The following is a 12,630-nucleotide window of genomic DNA, read 5'->3' on the forward strand; positions in this document are numbered from 1 at the left end:
CCTACACTTCTGACTTGAAAGCAACAGGAGAGGAGGGATTCGTTTGGAGTGGACTGAACAGAGCAAAGAAAGGAAGAACTATTTTGCTCCCTCTCTCCTCCACCCCGAGCCTGCAGGGAACAGGAGAAAAGTGCTTAGATTTCCCAGGTATGTGCATGCACCCTGAGCAGCAGGAACATATAATTACTGGTGGTGACACCCAGGCAGGTCCAGCATTCTGTGGCCTAGGTCTGATCCTCTGACCTTGCCCCAGTCACATGACTAGGGTAAGGTCAGATTGGCGCCATTTTGAAAAATGGCGCCGACTGGGCTCAGGGATAGGGGATGCCCCTAGCCCCATCATGGGTTCCAGGTCAGGTATTGTGGGTTTGGGGGTGCACTAGGGGGCTCAGGGATGGAACTGGGTGGGGGTCCCACTGAACCATCAATGGGGGTTTTTTTTTTGTACATTTGGGGGATGGAGGGCACTACACCCCCAATGAGAGTGTGTAATTATTGGGGGGAGGTCATGACAGTCATTATTTAAATAGAAAGGGGGTTTAAATAATGGAACACAGGGTTGGGGGGGGCCATCACTGCATGTACACCTTGTTCTATTTTTTTAACTTGGGGCTGTCGAGGCCGCCTTGAATGACCCTCACTCAACTTCATCTTCGTACCGTGGCAGTTTTTTGTTCTATTGCGAGGCCTTTTTAAATGTGACATGGGTGCCTCGGGACCTGTGTTAGGGCATGTACTTTTACCAGCTGCTAGAAATGTGGCTCAGCGCACGTTCATCCATCCACTGAGGAAAATGCTTCCAGCCACCGAGGAAAGGGATGTTCCCGAAGTGAGGTGGGAGGTCAGTGGAGTGAACAGATGTATGTCAATGCCTTTTCTTTATCCCCCTCCTCTCATTCTTGACAGCACCTTGCACTGATTGTATAAATTATTTGCTGAACTTTGTTAGTTTGCGATTACTTCTAATAAATCTTGGATCTTTGGCTGCTGTGTTTGTCTACTTGAATGCACAGAAATAAAGTTTATAAAAATATATATATATAAGGTGATACCTTTTTATTGGACTAACTTAATGTATTTTTCGACTAGCCTTCAAGTGTTGCGCTGGAGGTGGACGCTTGGGCCAAGGTGGGGTTGACGCTATCCGTAGGAGGGATCCTACGGGTCCCCACATCAGTAGGCAGAGAGAGCTGATGGACGTAAGCCGGCTGGCGCTTCACCAATACCAGCCCTCGTTCCCCGCGGGTTGAGCCTCTGGGTGCCGGGGCCAGCTGGACTTAGGTGGACTCCGTCAGTGTTCGTCGATGGGTGAATTGAGGTCAACCCTGAGGCAGCAACAGGTGTAGGTATCAGTCTGTACTGGACAATAGAGAGTCCTGGAGACCTGGGAGCCAATAGGAACACAGTCAGTCAGGGAGCGCCCAAGCAAGAGCAGGCCGAAGCCTGAATAAGCCACGTCCAGGACAAAAACTGAAGAGGCGTCGTTGAGCAAGCTGGGTTCAAAGTTGGCGGCAATCTAGAAGTAGTGGCAAGCAAGGCTGAGGTCTAGATGAGGAGAGAATCAACAGAGTGGTCAGACAATGCAGAGGTCCGAAGCTGGAGAGAGGCAACGGAGTAGTCAGTAGAGATGTGAATCGTGTCCTCGATCGTCTTAACGATCGATTTCGGCTGGGAGGGGGAGGGAATCGTATTGTTGCCGTTTGGGTGTGTAAAGTATCGTGAAAATCGTTAAAATCGTGAGCCGGCACACTAAAACCCCCTAAAACCCACCCCCGACCCTTTAAATTAAATCCCCCACCCTCCCGACCCCCCCCCCCAAATGCCTTAAATTACCTGGGGGTCCAGCGGCACACTAAAACACGGCAACTAAAACCCCCTAAAACCCACCCCGACCCTTTAAATTAAATCCCCCCCCAAATGCCTTAAATTACCTGGGGGTCCGTAGCGGCGGTCCATAGCTTAAATTACCTCCGTAGCAGCGGTCCGTAGCTAAATCGGGGGAAGGGGGAGAGCAGGAAAACCGGCACACTAAACCGTGTAGTCTTCAGCTGGCGCCATTTTGCAAAATGGCCACCGCAAAATGGCGGCGGCCATAGACCAAAATGATTCAACGCAGGAGGTCGTTCCGGACCCCCGCTGGACTTTTGGCAAGTCTTGTGGGGGTCAGGAGGCCCCCCCAAGCTGGCCTGACCCCCGCTGAACGACCTCCTGCAGTCGATCTCCTGCCGGCGCCATTTTCCGTAACGAAAACGATTCGCGGCAGGAAATCGCTCCTTGACCCCCGCTGGACCCCCAGGAACTTTTGGCCAGCTTGGGGGGGCCTCCTGATCCCCACAAGACTTGCCAAAAGTCCAGAGGGGGTCCGGAACGACCTCCTGCATTGAATCGTTTTGGTCTATGGCCGCCGCCATTTTGCGGCAGCCATTTTGCAAAATGGCGCCGGCTGAAGACTACACGGTTTAGTGTGCCGGTTTTCCTGCTCTCCCCCTTCCCCCGATTTAGCTACGGACCGCCGCTACGGAGGTAATTTAAGCTATGGACCGCCGCTACGGACCCCCAGGTAATTTAAGGCATTTGGGGGGGGTTCGGGAGGGGGGGGATTTAATTTAAAGGGTCGGGGTGGGTTTTAGGGGGTTTTAGTGTGCCGTGTTTTAGTGTGCCGCTGGACCCCCAGGTAAGTTAAGGCATTTGGGGGGGTTCGGGAGGGTGGGGGATTTAATTTAAAGGGTCGGGGGTGGGTTTTAGGGTGTTTTAGTGTGCCGGTTTTCCTGCCCTCCCCCTTCCCCCGATTTATGATTTTTTGACGATAAATCGGGGGAATTGGTATTGTATCGTGGCCCTAACGATTTTTGACGATTTAAAATATATCGGACGATATTTTAAATCATCAAAAAACGATTCACATCCCTAGTAGTCAGGTGATGAAGAGGTCCAGGGCTGGAGAGAGGCAACGGAGTAGTCAGGCGATGCAGAGGTCCGGGGTTGGAGAGAGGCAACGGAGTAGTCAGGCGATGCAGAAGTCCAGAGTTGGAGAGAGGCAACGGAGTAGTCAGGCAATGCAGAGGTCAAACCAGGTCAGCAATCCGATAGGAAGATGAACGAGGAAGCAGGAACGAAGACACTCAGGATCAGGAACCAGGAACAGATGAATCAATGAGTACTCGACTAGCGAGGGGACCTGTTGCAAAGGCAATCTGAGGAAGCGGGGCCCGGGGTTAAATACCAGAGCACCGCTGACGTGGTTAGTGCAGTTAGTATAGTGGTGTTTAAAAAAGGATTGCATAAGTTCTTGGAGGAGAAGTCCATTACCTGCTATTAAGTTCACTTAGAGAATAGCCACTGCCATTAGCAATGGTAACATGGAATAGACTTAGTTTTTGGGTACCTGCCAGGTTCTTATGGCCTGGATTGGCCAGTGTTGGAAACAGGATGCTGGGCTTGATGGACCCTTGGTCTGACCCAGTATGGCATTTTCTAATGTTCTTATGTTCTTATCATCCGGGGCCTGCGCCTAGGAAGGGGCGTGGCGCTGTTTGGAATGGCGTCTCTCCATTGAGCACCAGGAGCTGTAGCAGAGCCGGAAGCTCCAGAGGCAGCCCGAGGACGGAGCCGGCAGCCAGTAGCCGCCAGAGACGAGGGACCAGGCACTGGATTAACTTGAGAGAGGTGAGGGGGCCGAGCCACGGGTCTGCTACGGCCAGCACGCATAACATCAAGAGCTAATACTCTCTTCTTCAGGTCAGAATTCAAATAAGTTTACATACAGCCCAGAGCAGGAAAAACTAAGATACATTATAAAAGACCTAGAGCCAGTACTCCTGGAGACTGAAGCACTGAGGGAAATATTCCCTGTTCCACCGGTGCTGGTCTTTAGGCAATCACCTAATCTGAAGTAAAGCTCCTAAGAGAGATCCACAAGGAAGAAAACAGTGAAACAGCACATGCCTTTGCAATGTACCATGCTGCAAACAATCCCAACACATATCAGAGTATCCCCCAGTCACGCATATGGGAAAAGAGATTCAGCCTAAAGAGATCCTACTCATGCTGTTCTTCTAATGTCGTGAATCTCATACAGTGCAGAAACTGTGAAGGAGCAGGCTATACTGACACGAGATCAATCTCCGCCAGGGAAGGCCAAACTGACTCCTCCGTGCCATGGAGGAGGACTTTTCGTAGCCAGAGCACTGCCTCAATGACCTTATGATCAGGACAATCAAAGGGACATTTGAAAAACAGTCCAGGAACGCAAGGCTTTTAAAACTGAAAGGATCAGACACTTTTGATCCAACAAAAAAGTCTCAGTAAAGACCAAAGTTTCCTAACACATTATGAACCATAAAATTATATTGCCTGTCACCTTCTGATCACCCATCAAAGCTCCCTCACCTCTTCCATCCTCCATCTAGTCTCCACCCCTTCCCCTTCCCCCTATCATTGTAATGCACTTCATGATTCACTAATTGCACCCACTCTACTTTAAATAGTCCTGGTATGTCATCTTTTGCTCATTTGAATTCTGACCTGAAGAAGAGAGTCATAATTAATCAAGAAACATGTTAACTTAATCCATCACCTTTGAGATATATATATATATATAGATAGATAGATAGATAGATATAGATAGATAGATTTTTATTTATTTATTTATTTATTTATTTATTTCTGTACATTCTAATAAATCTGTAAATTGAAGTTGGCTTGAACCTCACGCAAGAAAATTGTTCAATGCACTATAACGTTCAGTTCTTCTAATTAATTGATGAATTAATAAAAACAATTTAAAATAGTAGCCAGACGTTTCACCCAGAAGTGGCTGCATGTTTGTTTCTGAACTGTTCAAACAAAAATAAGCTGTGGGGTCTGCTTTGATTACAAGGTGATTCTAGCTATCCAAACTGTATTATTTTCCTTGCAATAGGATAGGTGCAAGAAAGTGGAAGACCTGGATGTTAGAAAGAAAGCTTGTTCTCTGCAAAGACTCAGTTCCTGTTGCGATACCGCTCGCGGGAGGACTCTGTGAGCAGCCTCACTTACCACCTATGCCAGCCTCCACCGGTTCTGTTCTCCTGTGCGCCCTTGCCTCTGTGAGCCGTGCGGCTGGAGAGACACTGCCGGTCTACTATGCGGCTGTGAGCCTCCACCGCTGCCATCTTCTTTGCGGCCTGTGCGCCACCGACTCTACTGGGCTAGCTGCCAACATTCACGGTCATGGCATGGTGCCTCCTAGGTGCAAGCATGCGCCTCTGCCTAATTTAAAGAGACCGTGGTGATAAAAGCCCATGGCCCCTCCTGATGACGTTCTTCCTGCTGCTCTACAAAAGGGCTCTTCAGTCAGTTCTTCATTGCCTTTGCAAAGGTCAGCTGGCACTTTCAAGGTCCTCCATGTTTCCTGTTTCATGTTCCTGGCCTCCTGGTTCTCGTGGTCTCTTCGCCTTGTTCCTGAATCCAAGTCCTTGCCTTGCTCCTAGTTCCAAGTCTTCATCCTGTCTAGAGTATTCTTTGCTGGTTCAAGTCTTCGGAAGTTCTTCCTTGGTTTTAAAGTCTGAATCTGAGTCTGAGTTCCTAGTCCAAATTCCAGAGTCTGAGTCTGAATTCCAAGTTCCTGAGCCTGAGTTCTGAGATGCTGAGTCCTCTTCCTGGTCTTCAGAGTTTTTGTTCCAGCTTCCATCTTGTTCCAAGTCTTTGAGTCCAGTGTCTGCGCCACTATTGGTGAGGTCTGTGGCCAGCCCCGGGGTTGTGTAGGGCATGTAGCAGCACCGGACTCTCAGAACCTTGGTCTTGTTCCAAGTCCTGAGCCTCGTCATGTCCAAGTCTTCAGACTCTTGTCCACATCACCAGAGTCATCTTCAGAGTCCTCAGTCTCTGTCTGTCTTCAATTAAAAATAAATAAATAAATAAATAAATGTTCAAACTGCTTCCAAGCAGCAGTTTGAAAGAGCTTTAGGAGTGGCCAGAGGGCTACCCCAGAGACCACCATCAGTGCTGGTTCTCAGTTTCTAGAGCATGTTGGAAGACCAAGTGTTCTTGTTTCCAGGCCAAGACTGTTCTTGTTTCCAAGCCAAGCGTGTTCCTGTTTCCAAGCTAAGAGTGTTCCTGTTTCAGCCAGCCCGTACCCGGATGCATTCACCCACCAGTGGCATGGACCATAGCCAGCCCCAGGGTTGTGTCGGTCGTGTCACGGCACAGAGGCTCACGCTCTCGGGCGCCCCTCTGTGCTCGCAACAGTTCCTTGCTGGTTTAATACTGAATTAAATACTGAATATAAACACTGAATCAAATTTCTGTGAATATTCCTTAAGGAGAAAAGCATTGTCACTAACTACATAAATTGCATAAAAAACAGAAAGTTGGAATATTCTCTCTGTTTCTTTCCAAGACAATAAGGTATGACTCATTAAATGATAGATTATGTTCTCCGTCTTCTGTTTACCAAAATGCTTTTATTTTAAACATCTGAAATGCTTTATTAAGAGCAGATTTATTTTTAGATTTTTTTTTCATCAGATGTAATTGACATACCACATAGGCTCCATGTGCTCTCTTTCAGAAGAAAATGTGCATACATAGACTCCAGGGAATTGCCCTGGGTCTGGCAGGATGAAACCAATCAATGCCATGCCTGTCAGGTGACCAAGCCACAGTAGGGTCTCAAAAACTATCATCATTTACAATTCTTTACAAAATGGTTGCGGGCCATCGCAGTGAATCAATGGCGGTGCAGAGAAACCTAGGTTTGATCCCAGTTCAGGTCTTCGGCACCCAGCTGGGGATGAAAATGCTGTGGAGGCAAAATTCATGACCTCTGGTGGGGAATGTAGTCATAATCATAGTGCAATGGTGATGCCTGGTGGCCAGATATAGGGTCCATGACTGTAAGTTCTTGGAAGGAGCCCAGTCAAGTATTGTCACTGCAGTGAACGGACAAAATGTCTTGGGAGAGGATCTAAAATAAAGGGAAAGGAATCCATGGATAGTTGCAAATAAAGGCTCTTGGTGCCAGATCCTACCCCTAGTTCCAATTGAACTGAAAACCCAAAAGAAACAGGAGAAAACTGCCAGTCAAAAAAAATGATATAGTTGAAAAACATGAGCATTGTGATACACAGTCACATGATCCTTTGTAACATACTGCATCAGTTTCTTTCTGTATAGAATAAAAACATCTTAAGGCGAACTGACATTTACAGTGCTTGACATCACAATATGCTTCAGCCTCACTAAGATTTCAACCAAGACAGTTGAGAAAACAGTTGAACAACGCAGAGGACCTGGGTTTGATTCTCAGCTAGGGTACTGTGGAGGCAGCATTCATAGCTCCCAAGGGGAATGGTGTCCCAGTCAATGTGCAACAGTGACACCCAATGGCCAAACACAGCTCTCCAAAGAGAGCCCAGGTTCACAGCCCCTGTCCAAGGACTGATCCTACAATGGCTGGGCTAAATTAAGCTGGAAAGGTGGGTATAAAAGAGTAGAGAAACTCCCAGATAACTACCAACGAAGGCGTCATGGTGCAACAGAGGCTGCTCCAATGGAGCTGCAAGCCCAAGAAGCGGGAGAAATCTAGTGGGCCAAGGCAAAAGGTGGAAAATGCACCCTTTCAAATCATATTTTTGGCCTTGGTAATTCTGAAGTATTTCCCAGTTGCTAAAAGCCCAGCACACATGGAGTGCATGTGAAGATCCTTTCACACACATCCTATTGTACTGATGATTGCCTCCTTACACAAGGACATTTCTTCACCTACATGAGGTTACACTATGCAATTATGCTTTTGAAATATTTCCACCTTCCTAATGAGTTGTAGAGCAATGCAGAGAGCTTACACCACTGCAGAAGAGAAAGAAAAACAGGAAGGGTGATTAAGGAGGCAAATAGCCAGCAATGGGCCTGATTCATCAAGGGCTTTTCCCATAGACACAGAATGGGAGAAAAGCCGTAGTGAATCAGGCCCATTGTTCGCATAGGACATGGGGCACTTTTAGCTCACTACACCGCAGCAAATTTTCAAAGGGAAAGCATCCACGTGATTCCTCTTTGAAACCTTTTGCGACTGCAGGAAGGGGAGCGCTAGAAGCGTTCTCGAACTTTCCACCTGCTCTTTGTGCGAGCAGCCACGGGGAAGAGCAGAAAAGCACACACGCATTAGAAAACAGAACGCATGCAGGCTGCTTTGCCTCGCCTCTGGGAACACCCCCTTTCCGCTCTGGAAGCCAACACACACTTTTTAAGTGGGCAGAGCAGACCGATTTTTCAGCCCCCATGGTCAGCCTGCAACATCTGTAAGGAGCTGGGCCTGCAAGGTTCAAATCTGCCAGCCCATCCTAATACAACAGTAAGATAAAGTAACAATGAAGTTCGTGCATAGAAACATGTCGTGCTTCTGAGGTGGATAAAAAAAAAAAAGAGTACTAATTAAGCAAGCAAGCAATATATATATAAAAATCTTAGTTATCTTAATTTCCACAATAAAAATTGAGCATGCAGCTGTCAATGTTCGTATCAGTTTTCCAATTGAATGCATTGATGGTCTGCCTAATCCATTAGAGAAGGCCAATGTCTTGCGCTGGGTGGAGAATAAATCTATAATTGAGTTTCATTCCCAGAGCTGTCAACAAGGTAGGCCTGTTTTCTCATATTCGCACCGTTGCCTGCAGACTTCTCATCAGGGCAGCTGAGCAGGACTCTGCGCATCGCCAGCAGCGTTGCAGCGTCTGATCACAGCATTTGTAGCGTGGACGGGGGAAACAATCAGGTAGGGGCGATTGAGCCTTATCCACCATCATCTACTACATTACAATGTTCATTTCTGAATGCAGATAATCCAGAGAATGAAATCAGTAGCAGAATTAAAAAAAAAAAAAAAGTTGCTTTTATCATTGTTTCTAACAAACTGAAGTTGCCTCCCTCAAAGCAGGTGTCGAATGCCACTATCATCTTCTTGTGCAGGCAGCCTATATTGCTTGGTTATTATGGCTCATTGGTTTCCCTTGGTGGCTCTCTCATCCGGGTACCAGCCAGATCCAACCCTCCTTAACTATGTGCTCAGATGGAGTAAGATGTGAGCACAAATCCACATGCTTCCCCAGCCCTATAGCTCAAGCCACAACATGCACAGGCAACTCAAGTTTGAGTTTCCCTGTCCGAATGCGCCAAAAGAGGGTCACGCAAGCCGGGAAAGGCAGGAAGAGGGCCGGGACTACTGCAGTTACTGCTGCTAGTCAAAGGAGCAAGAGCAAAGGTTAAGTCCTGGGTAAGACTTCCTCCAGCCCTCCCTTACTGGCAAAGGTACATACGTTGCCCAGCCATGCCCTGTGTATACATTTAATTAGGAAAAAATAAGGGAAAATAAATACTGTACAACCCTGAAATGTGTTGGCTCCTAATCCATTCATCTATGTATGTGAGCATTAATGCACACAGACGTGTCATAATTCAAACGATCCGCAGCACATGGTATTTACAGAAAATCCTCGCCAAGCACTGACTTAGCAACCGACCCAAGTTACAAGCAGTTCTGCCACACTCCTGCCTGGTTTGTGTCATTTCTGGGCTGTCCAATCACAGTGAAGCTCAGGCTCTGGCTCGATTTCATTGTCAGTCCTCACTACAGCTCAACGTCAGGTCCTTCCCCCCCCCACACACACACACTCTGTCCCAGCACCCCCACCCTCAAACCCAGGATACGCCATCTGACGCCACATGTAAGACCTTGCCAATGCTGAAGTCCAGAAACATTTCCCCTCATCCTGACTGGCCAAAGCAAAATCAGTACTAGCACCTATGCTGCGTGTTACAGAACATATGCTGAACTGTAAGGATATTGCAATTTTTATACTGCGTACAATACAAGTTGGAAATAGCTTGCACTTACACTTAATCTGCGTGAGCTGGAAAAGAATACATAAATTACAGCTGACCCAATGTTTCGCTTTGCATATATTACAGAATGCACGACAGTGTCCATACTGCAGTGCACAACATGCCATTTGTGGTGCTACATGCCCTTAAATCGGTCTGTTTACTTGCCAACAGGCATATCAGGTTTTCTAGTCCCCAAATGCACGCATATTTAGAATTTTCTGCCGTCACCCTGTTAAAATTGCACTGTTTGAATCGAGTTTCCCAGGAGCATTATTAGCTGAGAATGACATACACATTTCGTATTTTTCAAAGCATGCCCTCGGTTACCATGGCATTCTCAGTAGATGCTACCTGCTCCTGAGCCGTCTTCGATAATAATATCTAGCAGCGTATACAGCTGTGCTGCCACCTTATTCTCCTCAATCAGAGCAAACAGTTTCTCATCAGCTCCCTTGTATCCGTCAAGAACAAGGTGAGAGGGATGGGGGTGGGGGTGGGAGTGGGGGGGAAGGAAGGAGTGCAGGCTTCTGCTTTACATCTCCCATGTGTGGCTACTGTTGCACAAAGAACCAAAACCTTTCTGGATATAGCGACGAGAGCACAGTTCCATGGGTGCTTGCTCAGAGAAAAAAAAGTTGACCAGCAGGCCACGCTGGCTAACAATTTTCCTCAAAAGCTCAATCGCTGTCCAACATGGTCGGAACTGGTGATGCAGCAGGTTAGGCATGGACTGGGGCATCTCTCCTCCAGGGATCCCATTCGAGATTATGGTTAACCTGCCGATATTCAGCAGTAACTCCTTATGCCCACTGGGACTTACAGGTCATATCTGTGGACCAATAAAAAAAAATACCCATATTGGGTGCTCCCTTAATGCAGAATGAAGATTAGCCGATTGATGAATGCTGTCGCCCAGGGTCCACCATTACATATCTGTTGGTGATCCAAGTTCTGTCATAAGAACATAAGAACATAAGAGCATGCCATGCTGGGTCAGACCAAGGGTCCATCAAGCCCAGCATCCTGTTTCCAACAGAGGCCAAACCAGGCCACAAGAACCTGACAATTACCCAAACACTAACAAGATCCCATGCTACTGATGCAATTAATAGCAGTGGCAATTCCCTAAGTAAACTTGATTAATAGCAGTTAATGGACTTCCCCTCCAAGAACTTATCCAAACCTTTTTTGAACTCAGCTACACTAATTGCACTAACCACATCCTCTGCCAACAAATTCCAGAGCTTTATTGTGCGTTGAGTAAAAAAGAATTTTCTCCGATTAGTCTTAAATGTGCTACTTGCTATCTTCATGGAATGCCCCCTAGTCCTTCTATTATCCAAAAGTGTAAATAACCAATTCACATCTACTTGTTCAAGACCTCTCATAATCTTAAAGACCTCTATCATATCCCCCCTCAGCCATCTCTTCTCCAAGCTGAACAGCCCTAACCTCTTCAGCCTTTCCTCATAGGGGAGCTGTTCCATCTCCTTTATCATTTTGGTTGCCCTTCTCTGTACTTTCTCCATCGCAACTTTCTTTTTTGAGATGTGGTGACCAGAATTGTACACAGAATTCAAGGTGCGGTCTCACCAAGGAGCAATATAGAGACATTATGACATTTTCCGTTTTATTAACCATTCCCTTCCTAATAATTCCTAAAATTCAGTTTGCTTTTTTAACTGCTGCAGTACACTGAGCCGACGATTTTAAAGTATTATCCACTATGATGCCTAGATCTTTTTCCTGGGTGGTAGCTCCTAATATGGAACCTAACATCGTGTAACTACAGCAAGGGTTATTTTTCCCTATATGCAACACCTTGCACTTGTCCACATTAAATTTCATCTTCCATTTGGATGCCCAATCTTCCAGTCTTGCAAGGTCCTCCTGTAATGTATCACAATCCGCTTGTGATGTAACTACTCTGAATAATTTTGTATCATCTGCAAATTTGATAACCTCACTCGTCATATTCCTTTCCAGATCATTTATATATCAAACGCCTTCTGAAAATCCAAATATACTACTACATCTACCATTCACCTTTATGCACATGTTCATTAACCCCTTCAAAAAATGAAGATTTGTTTAGCAAGACTTACCTTGGGTAAATCCATGTTGACTGTGTTCCATTAAGCCATGTCTTTCTATATGTTATACGATTTCGATCTTGTGAATAGTTTCCACTATTATTCCTGGCACTGAAGTCAGGCTCGCTGGTCTATAGTTACCCGGATCGCCCCTGGAGCCTTTTTTAAATATTGGGGTTACATTGACCACCCTCCAGTCTTCAGGTACAATGGATGATTTTAATGATAGGTTACAAATTTTAACTAATAAATCTGAAATTTCATTTTTTAGTTCCTTCATTACACTAGGATGTATAATCCGGTCCAGGTGATTTGCTACTCTTTAGTTTGTCAATCTGGCCTACGACATCTTCCAGGTTCACAGTGATTTCATTCAGTTCGTCTGATTCATCACGCCTGAAAACCATCTCCGGAACTGGTATCTCCCCAACATCCTCATTAGTAAACGTGGAAGCAAAGAATTCACTTAGTCTTTCTGCAATGGCCTTATCTTCCCTAAGAGCCCCTTTAACCCCTTGGTCATCTAATGGTTCAACCGACTCCCTCACAGGTTTCTCAATTCGGATATATTTTTTAAAGTTTTTATTATGAGTTTTTGGCCTAGAGATGTGAATCGGAACCAGAATCGGTTTGGATTTCAGTTCCGATTCACATCTCTATAGATGTGAATTGG

The sequence above is a fragment of the Rhinatrema bivittatum genome, chromosome 8 (genome assembly GCF_901001135.1).
Source record: "Rhinatrema bivittatum chromosome 8, aRhiBiv1.1, whole genome shotgun sequence".
Taxonomy (NCBI): Eukaryota; Metazoa; Chordata; class Amphibia; order Gymnophiona; family Rhinatrematidae; genus Rhinatrema; species Rhinatrema bivittatum.